This window comes from Rousettus aegyptiacus, unplaced genomic scaffold (assembly GCF_014176215.1).
Source record: "Rousettus aegyptiacus isolate mRouAeg1 unplaced genomic scaffold, mRouAeg1.p scaffold_m13_p_3, whole genome shotgun sequence".
Taxonomy (NCBI): domain Eukaryota; kingdom Metazoa; phylum Chordata; class Mammalia; order Chiroptera; family Pteropodidae; genus Rousettus; species Rousettus aegyptiacus.
In genome coordinates, this window is record NW_023416306.1 from 119,598,296 (window position 1) to 119,619,442 (window position 21,147).

Here is a 21,147-nt window from a genome sequence, read left to right on the forward strand (position 1 = left end):
GAAATTTCCCATATTATCCAAAACAATTTCCAGATCCATTTATTGCTTTCTCAAGCAGATGATATTGGAAAGAAGTCCAGTTTAACCAGGTGATGACCAGTGGCTTGTTTCATTCCATAAGTAAAAGGAAAATAGACCAGACAAAATGTTAACTAAGCCATCATAGATATTAGCAAGATTTGTAAGGTAGTCAGTCATTCTTATTTAGATCAACTGCCAGAGCCCAGATCTACCCACCTGAGTAGTGCTTTTAAGATATATAATGATGAAGTCAGAGAATGTGGAGACTGCTATCTTAGTTCTCCTACCAACTTGACATCGGACACAAGGCATGAGAATTTTCTGACAGTGGATTACAAGGCCCAGCAATGAATCATTGAATCATTGAAAGAAGTTGTAAGATTTTCTTTTCATAGATGGATTGACACTTTGTTTTAAATCAAAGCCAATCAGAAAACAAAAGAATAAATTTAACCTGACAATAGGCTAAATGCCACAGGGTAAATGCCTTGGCTCAAAGCTGCCTATTTGGGGTTTTGCTCTACCTGAAGCAAAAGGGGCAGCTAGCAGCTTCTGGGGTGTGGTGTTAAGACCTTGCTTAGTTACCCTTGCAGGTTGGAGCATATGGTCCCTGTGTGCTCCCAACTCTCCCTGCTGCTTGCTCCTCCTCAGTCCTGAAGTCTACCTTCTATTTAGACTTCTCTTTCAGGATTTTCTTTCCTCTAGAATAGTGGTCCTCAACATTTTTGGCACCAGAGACTGGTGCTCCTATGAGAATCTAATGCCTGATGATCTGAGGTGGAGATGAGGTGGTGATGCTAGCACCGGGGAGTGGCTGCAAATAGAGATGAAGTTTCACTCACTTGCCCACTGCTCACCTCCTGCTGTGCAGCCCAGTTCCTAATAGGCTACAGACTGGTACAGGTCCATGGCCTGAGGGTTGGGGACCCCTGCTCTAGAAGGCTATGGATGAGGGTGAGTGATGAGATGCTAAGCAGATCTGTGATTCTCAGGCTAAGCTTCAAAGTATTTCTTCTGGATCCCACCCCTCATTCTCAGCCTGTCAACTTCTTCAGGGAATGTTACCACCTAATCTCAACTTCTAGACTAGTCTCTACCACTTCATTCTACATCTTTATAATGCAGAATCCTTTATGTGGACACTGCTATAGCATTATACCTTCTCCAAAGCTATCATTCACCAAAAAAATTTTGCCAAGCCTTCAGCTCCCACAGGGTGCCAGGAGGCAGGGCAAGTTCCTGTTCATTAATTCAATCAACATATATTTAATGAGTATCTAATCTGAGCTTAACACTGTTCTAGGTGCTACGAGTTCATCTAGGAACAAGAAAGACACACAAGTCCTGTTCTTCTGGACTTCCTTTTAGAATGTACATCCCTTTGGTAATATATCTCAAGGGTGGCCCCTAAGGCCACCTTCTCAGAGGCTACTGTGATGTCTGTTAAAAATTCAAGTTCCAAGACCCACTCCATACCTCCTGAAGAAACAGAGTTTTAGGGGATGGAGCCTCAGAATCTGTCTTTAAAGCTTCCTGGGGGAATCTTATATAAACTAAAGTTTAAGAACTTTTGTTCCATGGAATGAAGGACTGTAGCTGAAGAGATTCTTTTTCCTCCTTACTATCTGGCTTGAGCGAGGGCAGATCTTCTGCTAGGGAGATCCTCTGAGGATGTTTTCTCTGGAGACTCTTCACCTTCTAAGGTACACAGGGGTAGAAGTTGATTGTGTCATGGATTCGAGGAAATCTCTCACTCCAGAAAGCCCTCACTTTAACAATAAGCTTCCAGGAGCCACACATTTTGCAAGATTGCTTCTTTTGTGCCCAGGCATGGGCCTCTTTTAAAGCCAGATACTCCTAGACAAGGCTAATAACAAACAATGGCTGCTTATTTCTATGTTGGTGGAGATAAGTGTTCTAATCACTGTTGTTAGTGATAGCCGGCAAAGAACAGAGTCTCATAGAAATGCGCATTTGTATCCCAGGCCTTGTCACCAAGATGGCATGCTAGCCTTCTAGGAAAGGTGAAGCCAGGTAGCTGTGACAGCATTAGGGCTTAGGGTGCCCAGATGGGATGGGAAGGTAGGGGAAGAGGAGGCAGAGAGAGACAGGAGGGCAGAGAGATGTCTGGGAAGGCCGAGTTCTCATTTGCAGCTTTGCCTGCAGCTTGGTCTGCTTCTGCTGGTTTCTTTAGGACACACCATGAGAAGATGCAATGTCCCCTGATCTTCCACTGCACTTCTCTGCAACTCCCTTATAGTTCTGATCCCTTCTGCCTGGCATGGGGAAATTTGTGTCTTGTCTACACACATCACTACCACACGCCTGTGCCATAGGCCCCTTCCTCTAGTGTAAACTTCTTAAGGGCAGGGCAGGGTCCACCTGTGATTCATTTTTGGCATCCCCTACACTGCCTGACAGCACTTGAATATGGAATGTGCTGAATAAATATTTGTCAAAAGAATGAACGAACACAAACTGAATGGAAATTTATGGAGGTCAGAGCCTGGCTCTATCTGATTTATTCAGCCCCCACCACACCATCCTGTGCAAACAGCCATTTAATACTTTTTTTTTTTTTAAATGATCATGAAAGTGATAAAACAACCCTGCAAGGGATGACAGAGGATGAGGCTCTTTATTGTTGGAGTCTTTTATAAGTTGCCTCAAATCTTTGTTAGACGTGGGCAGCGTATAAATAATTAATAAATAAGTGGATAGGGCTTTAAACCCCTGGGGCTGCTCCTCAGGGCAAAGCAGCCTTCTGGGAACGGATGATGAACAGACTTTTTTTCCCTTCGTTTATTCATTCAACAAGTAAGTTTTGAAAGCCACATCATGCTTTTCTTAAGCGGTAACCTTGTTCCAGGGTTTCCAGACGAAGTGGCTTTTTGATGTCTCTTTCAAGGCTATGATTTTTGATTCTACTCAGAAATGTTGGAGATATTGATGAAGCAATACTGATAAAGTCCCACAAGCATCAGAGATTTAGTGGATATATGCGGGCACTGAGTCTCGTCGTCTGTCTATCTTAATATACTGGCACCTGGTGAAATTGCTTTAACACTTTGTTTGGCATCTGTTTATGTCAAGTCAAATCTTCTCCACCCAAATGAAACTTGATGTGACCTCACATAATGTAGTAGACATTTCACCTTGTAATAAACCCTAGACAAAGATATGACTTGATTTTTAAATTCATAGAAGTAGGAATTATTTATGATCAGATTTACCTTTCCTAAGCATTTTGCTTCTCATAGTAGCTAAATTATACCAGCCGATTAAAATAGGCAATCAATGTTTGCCTGTCGGAGGTGTCTTAACTTGCTATATATACTTTTGGTAAATATCACAACATTATTTTAATCCATAAATCAGATTTGTCAGGTCTGATTCATATAAAAGGCTCACACGCCCCAAATTCTGTCTGACAGCCCCAATGTGGGAGCCTGTCCTCATCTTGAAAAGGTAATATTGCCTGGGGCTTTTTGCTAGTTTAATAGAAGCAAGAACATTGTGTAACAAGAAAGAAGAAAAAGGCAGACCACCTTTCTTCTAACAGGTTTCTTCAAGTGTCCAATACCTCAGCCATGTAGCATCTTTTCATAGCAATTAGGAGAGTACTGACTGAGGTAAGGGAGAGGCCAAAATATATTATTTATGTCAATACCACCGTTGATAATAATAACAAAAATGTATACATAATTACTATGTGCTATGCACTATGCTAAGTAATTTATAAAAATGAAGTATATTATTCAATGCCTACAGTAAACTTGTAAGTACTATTTTATAAGTGCTGAAGCTCCAGTTTAGAAAAGTTAAGAAAATTTTCTCAGAATCTGTCTAGCTCCAACCAGCAGCCCTAACCACCAGGTGCAAACACTTCTCTATGTGGAGTTGTTATTAAATGACTTTATAATTAAATGACTTTGTGAAGGAACAGTGGGGCCAAGGGAGACCATTTGTTTAGGATTACATCCCCAACCAATGACCCTGTGGTTGCCCCAAATCCACTTCAGTCAACCTATTAGTTTGCTTCTCAGCCTTTTTAGAAGGGCAGCCTTATATACAGTTTTAAAAGATGGACATTTACTTTTAATATTTGCTGATTTTAAAAATAATTATATGCTCTTTATCATGGCTTCTTCAGATGTGTTTGTGATGTATCCTTTATTTAGTAAAGATGATGCTTAATGGGCACAAGAATTCAGGGGCTTCTTGCAAGAAATGACAGGGGCACACTATGAGATAAGAACCAACACTCTAATTTGGAAAACATGGTGAGAATGCTAGGAAAAATTCCAAAAACTTAGAAATCAAAGTCTTGGTTCGTGTCCTCTCCTACTTTAGTGCAGCCTTGGTTAACCTGGCAGCTGACCTCACTGAGCCTTAACTTACTTATTTCCCAAAGAAATAACATTTTACCTACCTCCCAGACTGGCTGGAAAGACCAAACACAGTCACCTCTGTGAAAGTGCTTTGTTTGTTGTAAAATATCACACAAATGCAAATAAATGCAAGATGGTCATATGATTCAAATGACCTGATGTCCAGTCCTTGCATACACAAGCTTTTACTTTTACATTTTTCAACCAACGTCGTTTGAAATTGGAGTACTATGAGAACAGCCTCCCTTACATTCTAGCATCTGCCTCATAGTAATAGTACTTTGCTGAATTCGGTGAATTTTCTTCAACAAAACATGCTACAGAACAGATGCATTCACAAGCCTCCAATCTTATAGCTATCAATTTATAAAGAAATCTCTGTTTTTTTTTTTTTCTACCTGCCTTGTGCTAGGATTATATTTATAAGCCGGGTGAGATTTTCAAAATGAAATGTGACAGGTTTTTTTACAAGACCTGTGTTTGTGTTTTCTTTCTTCTCCCAAGGGTGCTTCCCTCGGTGGGCCAGAAAAGCTGCCAAAGGGGTAGGCTAGAGGTGAAAGTCTCTGGGGGTCTGGGTTTGAGGGCCAGGAAGGGAAGAAAAGAAAGTTATCACCACATAGGAGAGACAGACCAGGAGAAAGGGCTTTGGCATTCTTGGATGGGTGACCATGGGAGGAAGCCCCTTTCTACAGCCAGAGGAACCTTGGGGCACAAGAAAGGAGCAGAGATGGAAGAATGCAGCATGGCTAGGAGAGTAGAGGGGCCCTGAGAGATGAGGGTCCCTCTGCACGGCCTCGTCCTACCCAGTTACTTGCTCTGTCCTGAGTTTTCGAAGTAGGTTCATCACCTCATCTTCGCTCCTTCCATCCACACATTCCTCGTCATTTTTCCTCGCTCCGTCTTACATCCCTGCAGAATTGAAGGTCCATGCTACACCCTGCTGGCGACGTTCCAGACCACTCCGAAAACCTCTATTCGTTAAAAATAAATAAATAAATCTAAACACGTCTTATACAAAAACTGTTGATTTTATATTGAAAACCTCATACTTAGTTTAACTATAGCTATAGCACAGAGAAGAAGAGCAGGCAGCTGGATGATATAGTTAAAAAAAATTCTGCCTTCAGTGCTCTGGAGCAGGGTTGGCAAACTTTACTTTTTATGTAAAGGCAAGATAGCAAATATTTTAGATTTGTGGATCATATGGTGTCAGTCACGGCTAATCTATCTGTCATTGTAAGCTGCCATACACAATATGAGTGTGGCTGTGTTTTGATAAAACTTTATTTACAAAAATAGGTGGTGACTCAGAGTTTGCTGACCACTGTCCTGGAGCAATAACAATTTTTTTTTTTTTTTTTTTACTGAGATACCACTGACATCTTGGTAAATTACAGAATGCCTAGATCTCCTCCCCCTTCTCCTTTTGCCTTGGCAGTGAGCTTGCTCTTATAGCTAAATGAATTGAGCTGGTGATGTTGATTTACTCAGATAGATACATTGGCTCTGAAAATATTGGTTGAGAGGTTGTATGTGTGCATCTACTTCCATAGAAAGCACTGGAGAAAGATAACTGAATGCCTAACTAATGAAGAAATTCCCTACCCCACTGCCTTATGGAAAGACTGAGCTAAAGGGGCCTCTTTTTCTCTCTCCTGCCCCTCCCCCAACATGCACTCCCAGTCTCTCTAGTGAGAGTCGGCCTGTTCCAAGGATCCCCAAAGGACCCTAGTCACAACCCCAATCAAGCCTCTCCTCTCTCAAGAGTTTCTTCCATCTCACCCATCATCTCTGGGTCACCTAGGGGCTGAGGATCTCCTCCCAGGCTATCTTTTTTGGAAATATTTCCTTTCAGAGAGGAGCAATTGAAAGTCCATGCTATAACAAGTTCACTGTCTCTGGGGCAGAATTTTAGCTTATTCTCTTTTCTCCTCAAGTCTTCCAGAGAATAGTTTACTCCTTCCACTAACTTCAGAGGTGTTGAATCCTTGATATCAGCCTTCCAACCACCCTCTCCTGCCTTTCCTCTTTTGTAAGCCACACTCCTCGGACTCAGTACGAACAAAGTCATTACTTAGACAGAAGTTCCCAGTTAGCACCAGAACAGCATGTATCTGAAAACACAAATCACGTAGTTAAGACTGCAGAGCGTCTCCCTTGAAGGCATTTCCAAGAGCAGTGTGAAGACCAACATCTGGATGTTGTCTGAAAGTCTGGCCTCTGTTGTGGCTCTGTCTGTGGAGAAAAGTCAAGTTCTTGGAAAAATTTAGAGAGTGGGAGTAGGGGCTGAGAAGGCAGTTACAATTAGACATGACTAGTCTTTCCTAGAGAATTGAGTTTTATAGTCTCCTAGTAATAAGCAGAGAGCCAAAGAGGGGGTTTGTTAGTCATGAATTAAAAGTAATGGTTTTCAATAGGGGGCAATTTGGAAATGTCTGAAGACATTTTTGTTGTTGCAATGTCAGGCAGAGGGGCTACGTGTGGCATCTTGTGGGTAGAGGACAAGAATGTTGTTTGTCCTACATCATACAATGCACAGGACAGACACCCCACCCCCACCCCGCCACTCCACCTCGGAGCCTGGGCTCTCCCCAGGGCTGTGTGAAGTGGCGGGCGTTCACTATTTTAGTGGTCCTCTCCTCAGCCTCTTGAGCTATGGGTTCCTTGGCTGTGTTTTTGCCCCCTCTTTCAATCCATTTCTATATGCTTTCCATCTTTAAAAAAAAAGAAAAAGAAAAACTTCGAGTTTCTGGTCTGCTGTCACCCTTCTTTGTTTTTCAGGGATTTGACGAATATATTCCTCCACACAAATTTCTTTGGTCGTTTTGATGGACTTCAGGGAGGAAGGGAGGTAGATATATAAGCCATGCCACCCTTCTAGAACAGCACATCTATCCACTGGATTTAACACCAAGGAGGCAGAAGCCAGACTATAGTAAGATGATGAGATTTGAGTAAAGAAAGGCATTTTGGTTGTCTCTTGCTAATGGGACAAACCATCCTAAAATTTAGTAGCTTAAAAACCATATTCATTATCATCTCTCACAGTTTTGTAAGTTGACTGGGTGGTTTTAGATCAATTGAATTGTGTCCCTCAAAAAAGTATGTTGAAGTTTTAACCCAATACCTCAGAATGTAACCTTATTTATAAACAGTGTCTTTATAGATATAATTAGTTAAGATGAGCTCACCCTGAAGAAGAGTGAGTCCAATAAGACTGGTGTTCTTAGAAGAAGACAAGAGAAACACACAGGGAGAATACCATGTGACAACAGAGACAGAGGTTAGAGTGATACGGCTGCGGTCCAAGGAATGACAAGAATCGATGGCCACTGCCAGAAGCCAGGAAGAGGCAAGGAAAGATTCTCCCCTACAGATGTCAAAGTCGCACAAAGGCTTCTTCACTCACATGGTGGTGCCTCACCAGGGGTGATAAGGACTGCTAGGGGCTGGAGGGGTGTCATTCTCTCTCTCCACATAGCTACTTTGAATTTCCTAACAGTATCGTAATCTCAGGTTGGCCCAACTTTTTACATGGTGACTACCTTCCCCAAGAGCAAGTGTTCCAGGAGACCCAGGTAGAAAGTACATGACCTCTTCTGAGCTAACCTCAAACGTTACACGATGTCACTTTTGCTGGGTTTTTTTTTGTTTGTTTGTTTGTTTGTTTGTTTGTTTGTTTTTGGTGAAAAGTATATTACTAGTCTAGCCTAGCTTCAAAGAGAGGGAACTAAACAAGGACGTGAATACCAGGAGTAGTAGTTATGGACAGGCTAACACAGAAGATAACAAGGGTTGGAAGCAATCCTTTAAAAAAGTTTGATCTCCAAGGAGTAGAAAGGTTGATGGAAAGTTTTCATTTGTTTTTTGATTTGACATATTGATGGGACAGATGTACTAAAAGTTTAAAATGCAGAGGAGAAGAACTATGAGGGGATAGAATCCAGAAGTCAGTTAAAGGATTCAGCTTTAGAGTGTGAGAGAAATACTGCTTTCATTGTATCAGGGGGGAAGCAGGTAAGGATGGGTAAAGATGTAGCAAATGTGTGGGTGAAGAAAGAGTGGAATGTGGAGATGGGTACAGAAGTTTTGGAGTGTTCAGAGAATTTTTGTGTATTAGCTACTGGTGTCTCTGGGACCAAAGAAGGAAGATTATTTGCTAACACAGGTCAGAAATGTGATAAACTTGGAAAGAATGACATTTTGGAAGAGCCACAGTGAAGAAAGCTAACTATAGTAAACACATACCAAAAGACTGCAATACTTTGTCAGTATGAAATGATAAACTTTGGGGTGTAGGAGTGAAATCCAGAGGGGAATAGTTGTTTCCTGCTGTCAGTGGCATTCTTGGTGACATTTTCATAGTTTTCCAGCCCTCACATAAGTCTCTCACAGTCGCCAAACTAGATGTTATTTCTGAAATCAGGGTAATGAGAATTGAGAAAATGTGATCACTGTTTCATAAGTCCATTTCATTAAAAATCAATATCTATATATTTGGTAAGCCGCAAGGGAAGAGTTAGTAGGGAAGAAAAATGTCATGAAAAAGAATTCAAACATTTCATCCAAACATTCTTAGAGACTGTCTTACCCTATCAGTGTGAACGAATTCTCCCCACTCTTCTTTATCACATCCAACTGTACTTGGAATGGAAAACAAGACCTAAGATATGAATTTTTTCTGTATCTCATCACAAAATTTTAGTCATGGTTGGGCTATTTTGCAGTGATTGACTTCCTGGGTGAGAAGCAGATCCATTTTCTCAGTGTTAATTTCAGCTGTAAGTGTGGCCATTTTTGTCAACGATCATAGAGTGATTCTCTGTGATTAGTCATTTAACTGTATAGTAATTTTAAGCTAGTGTTTACAGCAAACCTCTTGCTTAGGAGATGGAGACTATGTCAAATTACATCTTGAGAAAATTATATAAATAAAAATTTGCATCTAGAAGGGTCCTTCATGAATATTTTGAAAAGATTGTGGCGTTTTTTTATCTGCATTGTATAGTAGCTCCGTAATTGACAAACAAATTATAACTATAGTCCACAATACTTTACATCCAACAATTATTCATCATAAGTGCATGTATATGGCTTGGCTCATTATGAAAAGTAACAATGTTGGCAATCAAATTTTTTTCTTATCAGATTAGTAACAAAGTACGATAATGAACACAACCTTCCAGAATGGATTCACTGATGAAATAAACAAAGCTAGGTCTTGGCACCCACAGATCGCAAAAAAAAGATTGGCTTGCCCTTACGCCTCTTCCTGAGAGCCACAACAGTACCACTTGTCTCTGCTAAGCGTCCTTGATTCTAGCTTGGTCTGAAAATTTCAGAAGTATTCATTCCTCTTTGTCTCGTGATTAGTCAAGAAAAGATCTATACCCTCAATCCAAACAGGGAAATACATGGAAAATTTTGAAAACGAGCATTTTAATTTAAGCTTTTAAGTTTGGACAATTGCCTGGAAAGACTTTCATTATTTTAAATTATCAGAAGAAAAGCTATAAACAGCAGGAGAGTCTTCCTTCTTTCAAAAAAATTGAAAGAAAATAAGGCAGGGTAAAATGGCATCACAGTCGACTATGCCTGAAGGAATTTAAATTTATTGGTGCATAGACAACTATCTTCTACTCAGCAAGAGGAACAGGTGCCATTAAATTTGGAAGAATAATATTTCTTTCTCTGTAGAGATGAAATCACTATTACAGGACTCGTTTTGCCCATTTTCCCGAGGTACAAACACATCCTTGCTTTGACCATAGAAACTTCACTTCTTTTGCTCTGACCCCAGGTTTTCCTTTTTCCCTCCTCTTTTTCCTACTTCTCTTTCTTCTTTTACTCTTTAAAGTCCAATACTTATTCTGAAAATACTTTCCCATTTCCAAACTTACCAGACTCAACACTACTAACAATTAAGATGCTTCCATGCATGTTTCTCAGGGATGCCCACAGGTATATTGGAAGTAGTTGTTAATCACGATCACTACATCTTTGAGAGAATTTACAAGAAACATTCATTTGTGCATGCTTTTAAACCAGCCTTTATTAGGTACCCATAAGAACTGACATAGCTCAAGGCCCTATGCTTCAGGATATGTACTTCCTGGCACAAAGTAGGCATTTAATATTGATCGAATAAGTATCAATGCCTGCCCCCAAGGAGCTCTACATCTAATGCAGGAGTCAGATTCATACACAGAAAATTATAAGACAATCTGATGAGAATCCTAGAATAGGTAGTGAAACCTACAATGGGAGCACAAGGAAGCAAGTAACCAAGCATGAGTAACTTGAGGAAGATCCCACAGAAATGCTGCATAAATTAGATTTTGAAGGATGAGCACACGTTCATCAAGTGAAAAAGAAGATGGGAAGAAGTGTGTCTGGGGATGGAGGAGTGGTAAGAGGAGTCTGAACACAGTCTTTCTCAGCAAGGGGAATAGCATGTGTAAAGACATGAAGACCAAATCACTGTGATAGGTTCTGGATATAGCCTTTTCCGTACCCAGGATGCAGAAAGTGTCAAAGTAAAGGACTGAGGGATAACTGAGAAAAAGATAGGTGCCAGATAATAACAGACCTATATATATGCCCTTCATTGCTTTTTGGCCTTTGCCATGATGGAATCAGATGATGGGCTAGTGAAAAAGAGATAAAAATTACATTTAAAAAAGGATAACTCTACCAATTAGGTGGGGACAGACTAGGTTAGAGTCAGTAGATAGGACGGAGGCAGTTAGGAGCAGTCCAGGTAGAGTTGAAGGCCTGAACAAGGCTTAGAGCTGAAGAACTCAGAGGAGGAGTCAGCTTTGGAAAACATTGGTAGCTACTCATTTGGAATCATGTGTACAGGGAAACATCCTAGGGTATAGTGAGTGAAGCATCAGGATTCCTAGATTCCTGGATGACTCCTTGGAGCGGAGTCCCTATTCCAGCCCTGACCACTACCTCTGGACCGGTGATTCTGAAAGGTTAGCATCAGAATCACCCAGAGGGCTTGGTGAACCTCTGCTTCAGTAAGTGTGGGAAAGTCTCAAAATTTTCCATTTCTAACAAGTGTCCAGGTATTGCTTATTCTGCTCCCCAGGAACAGGTTTTGAGAATCACTGCTTACAACTGTTTAAGTAATTATGTATAGGAGGAAAAAAAAGTTATTTTTTTTAAACCAGTGTTATTTTGGCCTTCTTACACACAGCTGAACCTACCGAAATGATCAGGAAGAGAGAAAACCTGGAAGACATGGCTTACATGCCTTGCTCTGATGGGCGTGGAAAGACACCATCTCCTTCATGACTTGCTACCAATCTTTTCCAAAGCTGGCTCCTCCTCTGAGTTCTTCAGCCACAAGTCTGGGTCAGCTCTTCATCAGCTCTACCTGGCTGCTCCTAAGTGCCTCTGTCTTGTCCACTGATTCCAAACTAGTCCATCCCCGCCTAACGGCATCTCCTTCATTAAGACCCAGCCTTCCTTCCTTTCCTAGGGCTTTATTCTGGCCTTGTAGCTTCCACCTGTAGTGTTAGGCCCACTTCCAATCCACTTAACTAATGTGTCTGGACTGTAGGTCAAAGAGTCCTCCAAAGTTACCATTGGAGAATGGGAGAATGGCAGTTATTAATGACAGCTAGTAGGTCAGGATGTGGAGCTAATTTAGGGAAAGCCATAGGATACTTTCTCAGAGTGCGGTATGCAAAACATTAGTTTTACAGAATGTTAAGAGGTGCTATGTGCAAAAAATGTTTCATGAAATAAATTTTTAAAATGATAAATGAAATAAAGTTAACATTCTGCCATATTTCAAGAGACCTCTGAATCTATAATATTACTAAGAATCTCTGACAGGGGAGTATACTGTCAAGCACCTATCATACTCTTTTTTGTTCAAAAACCAAGGAATTCCTTGTTCAGAAGCATCTCAAGAGATGAATGTTGTGTGAGATACACCCAAAGTTCTTTGTAGAGCTTTACAACAGTGGCTCCCAAAGAGTAGTGCATAGTCTGTGGCACGGATGTTATGAATCTATAGCAGTCTGTGAACCATAATAACAATGTAGTGATTTACTGAGGTTTTTTTTTTTTTTTTCAATTTAAGGGTTATCTTTATTTTGAAATTATGTGCTTCCAATACTTTTAGTGCTAAAATGTTTCTCTTTAGTGAAATGATGGTGATGGGAGAGACAATCATTTCTCAAATATTTTTATATGTTTTAAATTAAAAGTTGTCATCTTTACCTAAGTTTATCTTTATACCAGTAATACCTTAAGTGTAGCATTCTTTAGATACTTTAATATTATCTAGTCCAAACCCAATATTAATAGATTAAGGAAATGAGGTCATGAGGCTGATACAAAGAAAATGATAATAATATGTTTATCATTCATGTAAACTCTGAATGTATTAGAAACAGCCATCCCACACTCTCAGACTTCATGGCACATATTTAGGCACTTTGATGCCTTTCATAACATTAATTCTAAGAAGTTGAAAGGTATCTACGGTCACAAGAAAAGCATGAAGTGTTTCATGTTGCTGGAAAATTAGAACCAGCAGTATGCCATGTGTCCCTTTCAGTATTTTGGTTCTAGGCAAATCCAAGACAGTACGCGATTGATTATGATTAATTGTATTTACTTATGTAGCTCTTTTTGTGGATATTTCCATCTGAACTGGAAAGAGGTGAAAATTAAGCAGACAACTTGGAATTATTCAAAATCACAATGAAAATTTTCTGTTAATGTTTCAGATTATCTTCATCTATAAAATAATCCTAAGGTTAGTTAATTTTTCTCCATGAAACGTTCTTCATCTAAAAAAAATTAAAGAATTGCACTTTTTTATGAAATCATTCCAGCTATAAATTTCAAGGATTCTATGACTTATGTGGAATTAAACAGTAAATAAGGACCACATTAATTAGAGTCGACACTACCTAAACGTCTTCTTTTTTCACCGATTTATAGATTACCAAAGTGAAATAATGCTTAAGGTCAGTCATATATCTATTTGGAAATAGTAAAAGAGAAGGAAAGACAGTTGCAAATAATGAACAAGTTGAATTTATAGATTACTGTTTTTTTTTTTTCAAACTTAACTATTTATTGAGTACGTACCCTGAGATAGAATATCAATTTAATACACCTGTCTACCCAAAGCATGGCATTTGGCACTTGGCACATCCCAAGATCACTTTTCATTTAATGACCACCTAATCAGAGTCAACTAGAAGCTTATGGAAAATGAGCATTTCTAGGTGCTAACTCTTTAGAGATTCACACTTGGTAGAGCTGGCTGGAGGTCAAGAATCTGCAATTTTCACAAGCTCTGTGGACCCTGAGAGGGGGAAAAAAAAAAATGCCTATTAAGAAACACTCCTGGTGGCTAACTAGGATCAAATTTAAAAGCAGAGCCTAGCTTACATTTTTGAACAGGAGCCTCTCGTGCAAACCATTCTCGAGAAACCTGCACTAAACTGCACTTCATTGAACTGCCTTTTTACACTATTTTCCTGCCATCAGAGCAAGTCCTTATTAAGGAGTTCCTGGAATTTTATTTAAACCGATAGGACTGAGACTGTCCCCATCCAATCAGAGTTTCATAACTTCATTAGCATTTTAACTGACCAATCAGAGCAACTTCATTCTGACCAATCAGAACAGTGTTTTTTGGGCCAATCAAACTGCGAAGGTTTGGAATCCTCATTTGCATGAAGTCAGACCAATCAGTGACCAGGGCGGAAGCTTCTACCTAGAAAAGTCAGCTCACCTGTGATAGGAGAGCCCATTTTCCCTTTCCATTGAAGACTAGCGGCTATTTCTCAGGCCGAAGCTGAACCATCAAAGATGTCTGGCCAGAGAGGAGCATACTGGTGCAGGAGCAGAGTATGGCAGAGCAGACCAGCCTAGAGCAGGTGGAGTAGGCCAGAGCAAAACTGTCTAACCAGAGAGGAATCTCAACAGGGCCACCTCACAGCCATGCTACTTCAAAATTGATCTGTAACGCTATTGAGTTGTTGCACAGCTGTGCTGTATAACAGTTAAGCTATTCGCACTGAAAAAAAGTTTCCCCAAATTGGGGATCTCTGTTGGCATTGAATTTGTGCCAATAGGGACACATGACGGCTCCCAAAAAGATTCTTCCTTAAATTTAAAAACCTCTTATCCTAAGATATAAATCATTGTGCTGGGGCATGGTACTTCCAAATGCCCAAACAAATAGAAGAAGGGGGTTAGAGAAGATATCAGAGTAAGAGAGGGTTTAACTACAGTTCAGGCAGTTCCTCCCTTCATTCTAGCCAGAGGGAAGGAATTAGATTCTCTTTACCCCTTGTCTTCTCTGAACAATCAACGAAATTTCCAGAGAATCCTCTTCCTCAAAGTAGTTTCAAAGGTAGGGATGGGGGAAACAATAAAAGTGGATTTATTAGAGAAATAGCTTTAATTTGTTTTCTCAAAAAGTATGTGGAGTTTCAGGAAACTAAGGTAATAGTATAAACCATCCAGGTGAATTTAGTTGTATAATATAAGTGCATTTCCAACTAACATAAAGAGCCAGTACACACATAATTCAATGAAATTTAAAATACATTCATTAGACTTTAGATAAATACAAGAATTTAATTTGCTTTCAGACCTTACTTTTTCTATTTTCTTCTTTTTTTGAAGTTCATAGTATTCTCGAATGTTGATTTTCTTTTTGTTTTTAAAATTTTGTCCACTATTGTATACAAAGCAGTCTTTCTGCCCTAAGGCTAAGAGTGTTCTAGAGGAACTAATCAATCAATTTCTGCCCATTAAGAAAGAGCACTAAAATAAAAAGGATTCTAACCTTCTGATGGATTTGGTTGCTAGTTGCTAAATACTATTTTTTCCCCCTGATCACAAAACACCAAGAGGAGAAACACCTTGAAGGAGGAAAAGCTGCCAGCTCCCAGGAAATTATGTAACTTTTGGGGAAATTTTTTCAAATTCCTGCGTATTAGTTAATCAAAGCATCACCTGGTGGTAGTGGCAGTATTTTTAATTAAGTCTTTGTAGCCCAAGTTGGAGGATGCACATATTTAAAATGGAAAATAAATGCTTCTGCAAAGCAAACTGGGAGCAAGACACAGTGCCGCACTTAACTGAACACCTAACGCCCATAGCTTTTACACAGTGCTGTTCAAAATACCTTCCTTCAATTTTCAGACTCAGGCTCACAGAATTGATGGAGTAACAGATTTATTTTGTAGGGTGTGTAGTTTTCAACTTGTTATTTCCAGGTTTTGGGTGTTATATGACCAAACCTGTTAGTAATGTGTGCTCTTCCAGTCCAACTGTTAAATTAGAGCAGTTCATGAAGATAAATGAAATACAATGTTGCATTTCATGAGACAGGGTGTTTCAGCATCAGGAAAAATTTTTTTCATCTGTGGAGGGAGATTTTTAAAAAAAAGACATCTATGGCTATGCCACCCTGAACAAGCCCAATCCTGTCTGATCTTAGAAGCTAAGCAGGGTAAAGCCTGGTTATACTTGTATGGGAGACCACCTAGGAAGACCAGGCGCTATAGGTGTAAAAAATAAAAAATAAACGATTGTAAGCTGTGACAAGGCCTTTACAATCTGTGAGGTCAACCAAGGGTTGCCTTGCCTAAAACAATAAATAAATAAATAAAAATTAAAAATTAAAAAAAAATTTAAAGGCAACTGAGATCTTCAAGTTGTTGAAAGGTAAAAAAAAAAAAAAAATGTTTCACAAATACAATGTCTAGCCTGCCACAGATGTATTGGTAGATGTTTTTCCTCAGCTGAACATATTCCTAAATTAATAGTGTTATTAATAGGTGTATTTGATTCAGTTTAGAATTCAACTTGGCCTAAACCATTCTATTACTTCAAGAAGAGATACATTAAATTAGAAAATGATGATTATGGTGGTAAAGGTCAGAAGTAATAGAAAATAAATCCATTTCTCTTTTTTTTTCTGTTTTTAGATTTTTGACCACAAAAATCTTCTCCAAGGTAAGCTACATTATACTATTCTCTAATCCAGCATAATTTTACTGGCTTTGGTAAATGCTGTAGAGTGTCTCAACCTCATGAGTGTGACATTCAAATGGTGTCTAGAATTAGGTTTTTTTTTTTTTTTTTTTTTGTCAGTGTTAGTGATGAGGGCACCCTACGAATGTGGCTTGGTGGCTTGACTAAGTACTGGACTGGAGCAAAGAGAGAGGAAGAGATTGAGACTTTCTTTTTCTTGCTTGATTAGCCCTTTCATGAGATAGCAGACTTTTCATCTCTGATGTTCAGAGACAGGAGGTTTCTTTGCAAGCAGCGATGGCAGGGCTTGCACTTCTACCAAATTCTACGTTAAAAAGCAGAGCCCCCTCAGCATGGCCCCAGCCCATGAGCTCTGGTGAGGCCTTCCTGTCCAGGTGTAGTGGACAGCATCAGCCAAGTCATTTAACTTCCCAGGAGTATCTGTCAGAACTAGCATTGAGGATGCATTAATCTCATTAAAGAACACAATAGGAACCCTTTTTTATGTCATTAGAAAATCAGGATGCATTTGATGTGCACCATCTGGTTTGTGAATACAGGAATACATTTTACGAAAGGGCACATTTCCAAGTTCTATGTTTCATATGGTTGAGAAGGAAAAACCCACAAGCAGCTCTATTTTTAATGAGAGGAATGCTAAAGCCAATAAGATTGGGGTGGATTTTCAGTATGTGCCATTTCTCCCAAATTACATGTGTTTGCAGTACATTTAGCAGATTTGTCCTGTTTAGAGGCTGAGTTTCCAATAGAAAAAATTTAAAGTTCTCTATGTGTTAATTGGAAAATAGAAAGAGTCATCATTGTAGTAAAGCAGCTAGCTCCTTAGGTATTAATTATGGCTTCATCTATCATAAAGACTAGTATTTTTAAATTATCTCCTGTTATTTTTATGTTGCTTTTAGAAACTGTAAGTTTTTAAACCATAAAAAAAAAAACAAGTAAAACTTTACTATGTATTGTCTGCTTTGTAAAAATGTGTTTTAGACACAATCACTGTTTATAAACAATAAGCGGTAACTAAATAGTGAGAAAATACAGATTTACTATTGGTAGTCCATGTTAAGTCCTTAAGGTATGTTTAATTTAAATAACAATATAGCTCTGGAATGTAACCATCTCACTATACAGTATAGCTCTGTATAACAGGGGTCCCCAGGCCACTGACAGGTACAAGTCCTGGCCTGTTACAAAGCTGGTTGCACAGCAAGAGGTAAGAGGCAGGCCATAGAGATAGAGTAAAGCTTCATCTGTATTTGTAGCCACTCCCCAGCACTAGCATCACCGCCTCAGCTACACCTCAGATCATCGGGCACTACATTCTCCTAGGTGCACTGGTCCATGGTGCCAAAAAGGTTAGGGACCGCTGCTATATAGGAATGTCTTTGGAGTAGCCACTTTAGAGGAATAATTCCTGCAGCTTCCTACATAATTTTTAAATCTTATATAGTAACAGACATGATTTGTGAGGCAATACGATGCTGTCCAGAACCTCTCAGTAATTAGAGGCATCTTCTATATGTATTCCGCAAGTCCAGCTCAGGCTGATGAAGGAAACATAATTACCTTACAGACAATCTCATCTAAGGTACTTACAATTGTTGCCATCAATCTAATTAAAGAGGATAACCAGTTCTACTGAGTTAGAGCCACAGAGCTTTCCAACTAAGTCCAGGCTTTGGGATAACGATATGATTGAGTATTTTGAGAATTTTCTTTTTCCAAAATATCATTGCTTATAAAAATAGATGACTATGTTAGTGGGTAGAAGGGATAGATCGAATATTGGTAGAGTTTTTTTTGTTTTTGTTTTCATTTGTCTTTTAGTGATAAATTTCTTATTTCTAAGCACAGAAGTCAATGTACATTCTCAACACCAAAGCTTCAGGATACATAGGATCTGTATGGAAAGGTTAACATAGCATCGCAGCATCATAATGGTCCTCTGTAGTCATCTGGCATCTCATCCTGAATCAGCCCTCCATCACATTATTGCTTCAGAGCACTTAAAGATATAATACACCATTTCCTGGTTTTGGACTCTGTGGAAGACTCTGTGGAGGAGAGCTACACCTCCCCTGAAGCTCTCATACTGATTTATGTAGGGTCGGTGTGGGTGGCAATGTGGAATATCACTAAGAATTAAAAAGGTTCACCTCTGCCTATATGGTCCAAATCAGAATATAAGCCTTGGACGCAGGGCCCAGAGAACAAGAAATGAGAATGATGTCACTGTGACTAAGATTTAGAAAATGCCCAAGAGACATTATAGATGCCTTCATTGGGTGATGTACTATGTGAAGATGCTGGTGTTTCCTTTATGGTTATTCATGTATGAAAATGTATAGTAGATAAACTTCTTAGTCAGGAGGTGGGAAGGGAACATTCGCTATCTAATAGCAATGGCTCCCTTAGTCGCTGCTCAGCATTCCTTCCATATTCCACACTCTAGGTTCTCTATTCTATATTCAGACCCTTCCTCTCGTTTTGATCATTTCCTTCCCACATATTTTCATGGTCTCCCACAGCCACCCACAGTCCTTGCCACATATTGTCTTTGTTCATGTAGATACTTCCAGTCCTGCTTTAGAATTTACCTCTTTAGGGCAATTCACCACGGATGTGGGGCAGGGGGGAAGGCAGAGAAAGGACAAGGTAGGAGAGCTGGGCTCAGTTTTACATTCCACTGCTAACCAGTTCTGTGATACTGAACAAGTCCACAAAGCTAGCTGAGTCCCAGTCTGCTGGTCTGTAAAATGAAGTTGTTAACATCTGTCCTGCCAGTCTTATTTTAACAAGTATTTGAAATGAAATTAAACATGTGGAAAAGGCCCTTTATAAAAGATAAAGTTTGTACAAATGTGAGGGATTGTATATACAGATATTATTATTAAGCTCATTCTACTCCGGTCATCTCCTTCTGTCAGTTCTCCCAACACCTGCAGTTTAAATGGTCCTTCTTAAAAAGCTTTACTTTTATTCCTTGGGTTAATGTTTCTGCACCTTCTGTTTCCTTTTAAGTGTTTAAGAAACCTGAAGTCTGGGATCATGTCGCTTACTTTTTTCTGTTTTTCTTTAACTTTTAATTTGTTCCCCAACTCCCTGTGATAAGATGATTTGTTGAAGAATTGTGTACAATTTGTTCTTTCTTTAGTTTTTTTCCAACCATTGTACACATATGGCCCAGCTGCGACCTGAGGAAAACATGCTGCAGTATTGAACAATAAGCATATAAAGGGCCAGGGTCCAAGCTGTAGGCCAGAGGGGTCCAGGGCAGGCAACAGTTTTGCTAGTTTACATTTTAACAAAGGTTCTGTATTTTTTGCAGTCAAGATAATATTATTATAGATAGGCTCATTTGTACGCCATATGAAAGTGGACTTGAATTCTCTGCCATTTTCTTAAATGGACATCTTGGTAATTTATTTACTTAGATGATTTAAAAGATGTAAAAGCCTTTAATCCATAGATTTATTGGTTTGCAAACTTCTTTCCCTTACACTTTATTGCTAGAAATGATCTTTCCTAGCTTAATCTCAATAACCTGTTAATGATCAAGAACTGTAATAATTAATATGTACTAAGTTTGTTTTTATTTGTAAAGGAATTTTCATCTGTAGAATTCAACAATAGAATATGAACTCTTTCCTTATTTCTTTGGACAAAGAGAAATGTTTGATTTACTAGCTTTCCATTAAAAATGGCAAAATTACCAGGTTATCAGGAAAAGAGGAGGCTACTTTTTGGGTTTACTCCTTTATCCTCTTCATAATTTATTTTCTTATAGTTAAGTAATGCTGTGTCAAGAATTTGTAAGCATCAAATAACTTCCTATGTTTAGGCATGAACATATATATTATGATTTACAAATGCATATTGTTTACAATCATAGATGTATAACTCTTATATAAGATTTTCTCTAGATTCACATTTGACAAAATATCTCAATCTCCTCCTCTCAAAAATCAATATTTCAGTTGTTTCTGACATAACTAAATGAAAATCTATTTATTGACTCTTTTTCTCCTTGAAGTCTATTATAATCTCTAATAATTTCCTAAAGGAAAAACTATACATTGTTTGAAAATAATCATAAATGCATTTACTCCTAGGGTTATTATGATGCACTGCTATTATTTAGCGCATACACACACACACACACACACACACACACACACACACACACCCTATTTCGATTATTCCGTATTCATACATTTTATCCTAGTTAAGGACTCAAAGTATTCTTCCAATAGTCATCAAACTCACATAAACACCAAACATAATAATTTAAAGTTGTATTGTGAATTTTCACTGCCATCAAACTTGAGATGTTTGAGTGACAGCGCTAGTTCTTCTGATTAGGATTGTGTAGCAAAGTGAAGAATGAAGTAGCCATAAGATTAGTGACTTTGCCTTGTGCACCTGTATTATGTGCATAGTCCATTGCATAAAGCTTAATAAATAAAATTTTAAATAAAATAAAAAAAGGAGATATAGAGGGAGGGTGAGAGTACGCAATACTCCAGCAGGAAAAGCCATGTTAGAATCTGTATTTTGTGCAGTATTCACTAATCATAACATCATCTTTCTGTGCATACAGAGCTTGATATACAAATGTTTTCAATTTAAAAACAGAAAACAGGAGCTGTTTTTGGAGGCCATTTTATCAATTCCTTCCTGTTTAGGTATGCGA

General features: G+C 38.9%; 1 long non-coding RNA gene across 1 annotated transcript in view; it reads left to right on the forward strand.

Annotated features, from left to right (window-relative positions):
• Positions 1 to 17,273, forward strand: part of LOC107514967 — a 353,432-nt gene extending 336,159 nt beyond the window's left edge. Inside the window, exon 4 of the long non-coding RNA XR_004956351.1 lies at positions 16,391 to 17,273. This is a non-coding gene — a long non-coding RNA (uncharacterized LOC107514967). The remainder of the gene's footprint in view (positions 1 to 16,390) is intronic.
• The last annotated feature ends 3,874 nt before the right edge of the window (positions 17,274 to 21,147 follow it).